The sequence below is a fragment of the Pteropus vampyrus genome, unplaced genomic scaffold (assembly GCF_000151845.1).
Source record: "Pteropus vampyrus isolate Shadow unplaced genomic scaffold, Pvam_2.0 Scaffold8514, whole genome shotgun sequence".
Classification (NCBI taxonomy): domain Eukaryota; kingdom Metazoa; phylum Chordata; class Mammalia; order Chiroptera; family Pteropodidae; genus Pteropus; species Pteropus vampyrus.
The window spans coordinates 2,176-5,326 of NW_011897295.1; the positions used below are offsets into that span (position 1 = coordinate 2,176).

General features: G+C 36.6%; 1 pseudogene; it reads right to left on the reverse strand.

Moving 5' to 3' along the window:
- Window positions 1-208: 208 nt before the first annotated feature.
- Window positions 209-3,122, reverse strand: LOC105310658 (annotated as a pseudogene).
- Between the last annotated feature and the right edge of the window lie 29 nt (window positions 3,123-3,151).

Genomic DNA, 3,151 nt, shown 5'->3' on the forward strand with positions numbered 1-3,151 from the left:
CCTGGGGCACATATGTTACTGTGACTACTCTGGGGAAGGGGAGTTGGGAATCAGAAATCCTCACCCTAACAGCTCCAGCGTTGCCCTGGATGGTTGGAAAAAAGAAAAGGCAGCAGCACATGGGGCCGAGGAGGTCATTGAGTCTGACCTTGGCATTTACTTCCTCCTCTGATCCCCAATGGTCTATAAATAAGTTATTCTGCATATTTCAAGGAGTTGTGCTGGGAGAGCCAGCAAAATAGCCATAGCTTTGAAGGAAGAGACAGGGCAGCTGAGTACTGGGCAGGGCTACCGGAGGACACTGTCCGACTCTGGCTGGGTGTCCAGATGTGGTTCCTCTTCCCTGCGGTAACGGGGCCACAATGGTCCAGGCTGAACTGTTTGTTGTTGGTGTGCTCCTCTTGCTGAAGTTGCTGGATTGACTCCAAATTGCTAAGACCCAACATGCCTTGTGGCTGCTGCTGCTGCTGCTGCTGGAGCAAAGTGATCAGACAGCCCTGGTCTACCTGCCCTGCTTGTCTGGGGAGCTGCTCCCATCTTCTGCTCCAGGCCTCTTGCCCAGGGAATGACTTAGGTGAAAGTCAGAGTCACAGAAGCAGCTATCTTCATCCATATTGTGCATGAATGTGGCTCTCCCACAACACTTGCTTCTCCTATAGAAAGCCCTGGTTGGTGACCAGTAGGTACAACTGACTCTTGTGCTTAGCCATAACACTAAAGTGATTGTTTTGGAAAAAGATGATAAATTCATCCTCCTTGGCAGCTGCCATTAGCTCACACAGACCATGGTAGGTCAGCTGTGCTGTGGTGGTCTCCTGGGACTGCTCTGTGATTAGGTCTTTTGTCACAAGGTTGACATTGCTGGTGTGCTTGTAGGTGACCTTCTCTATCAGCTGGTTGTAATTCAGTTTCCGAACTGTACTCAACATCCTCAGGACTCTGTGGATTAACAAGCCAGCCATGGTACAGAGGAATGCCGAGTAGGTCAAAGACACTATACTCACATGTATACTCAAAATCAGAGTCATCTGTGAATTGCACATTGATATCCAGATAGGTGGCCAATTTAGGCAGCACTGTTATCACATTGTCAACATTCTGCTGAAAACTAAGCCGAAGACCCTCTGTCTTCTGGGGCTTGATGAACAGGAGGCAGTCTTGAAGATGGGCCATGAGTTCATCTAAAGTGATCACTTCCTTCTTAGGGAGCAGTACACACACACACACAGAGACACACACACACACACACACACACACACACACACATATTCATATATGACATAGATATATGGCATCTTTATATCAAATTATTACTTAAGTTTTTTATTGACTCTTATTTTGTGCTCAAAGTGTTCCTTCAAAGTAATGTTTTCAATGTTTCTTTTAGCAATTGTCTAAAAAAATGTTTAAGCACTTTTATTTCATATGACTCATTTCCATTTCTAGTCTTATCATCTTTAATATCACCTTTCAAGTATGGGAAATGAAAATATTTAACATTAGAGAGTGAGAGTAAGAAAAAAGAGAAAACAGAGAACACCTTTATGTAATAGAACCTGAAATATGTGTGTGTATTTATATGTGCGTATACATACACATGGTTGTATATACATACAAGGACATGTGTATGCACATATGTATATATTTATACATATATATGTATGTGTATATATGTGTATGTATAAACACATTAACACTATAAGCATATATTGTATGCTATATGAAATATGTGTTTTTCCCTTATATTTCAACAATGTAAATGTATAAATTTGAAAATGATAGACAAAACGACTTACTTAAAAATAATTATTATCTTGGACAATAATTTTCCCTTTGGACAACTAACATGAAAAGATTTCAAATCACATCATTTCTATAATGACTAACATATGCTCTGTTTCTCCTGAAAGAAAAATAAAGAACCTCTACATAATCTGATACTAATTTCATAATGGGCTCAACTGAAGTAGATTTGAGAATTGACAATTCTGAATTTCATTGTTGTGAAGCTTGGTTACTCTCCTAAGCTCCTTATGGTTATATTTTAGTATAGAATGTTAAAAAGACTTATGATAGGAATATGGTAATGACTGTGCATATAAAAATATTGCCCAAAATTCTTAATCAGTTTCAACAAGAATTATTCACAAATATACATTTGAGATAATCATTAATGGAATTTTAGTAAAGACAAAATAGTGGGTGTGTGTGTGTATGTGTGTGTGTTTTAATCTATTAGAAGATTTAGTCTGCTCTGCCTGATGTAAGAGTGATAGCTTTCTATCTCTTTGTCTAATTAACACCTTTAATCTTTTTTAATGGTTAGGCATTCTCTCCTTGCTTTTGAGGCATGCTAGAGATAAAAGCACGGGAGGCTGGAGGTTAATCCTTCCTGTACTTTATTTCTTAATTTCTGCCATAGGGATCGCCTTTCCAATGTAGCTATTTATTCAGGAACCCTGATGATACGCTTTGAGTAAGAGACAACAGATAGTTGGTTTAGAACTACCATTTAATATTCCTTAGATATTACATTAGAGGGGTTATAATTAATAACTGTTAAATGAACACAACTCCTATTTCTTACATGCTTTTATTATTATGCTTGAGAAATGAATCACATTAATGCTTTTAGAATTGGTATTGAACCCAGATAGCACCATAGCTAGAATTATTCTAGCAAAATGGTAGCAAGAGTGGTAAACAACCCCAGCTTTAGTTAATCAAGGATGTTACAGATAAATACGTTTTTATTGAGGATGGTTTGATTTTTCTCACTAATATGAAAAATATTGAATTTTCTCTGATATAAAAACACATTAAAATTGGCATTCAAGAAATGATAGAGATTTGACTTTTTATCTTAGACTTTTTAAATATGTTACTATGTCATATGCGAGGCAAAATGTTTTGACTATTAGCCCCAGTAACCTTGAAATATTTTTAATACAATTTTGTTCAGAATTTTAGAAAATATACTGAGATTTTGTATGTAAAAATGTACTCTCCTTCAAAATCCTACATTTATAATTTTAAGCAAACTATAGATGTTTAAGTATTTTAAAATTAATAAAGCCTTTTCAATAGATGTTTATGACTTGATTTTTCAGCTCAAATAAATATAATATATATCTTCAAACAATTTTGCTTT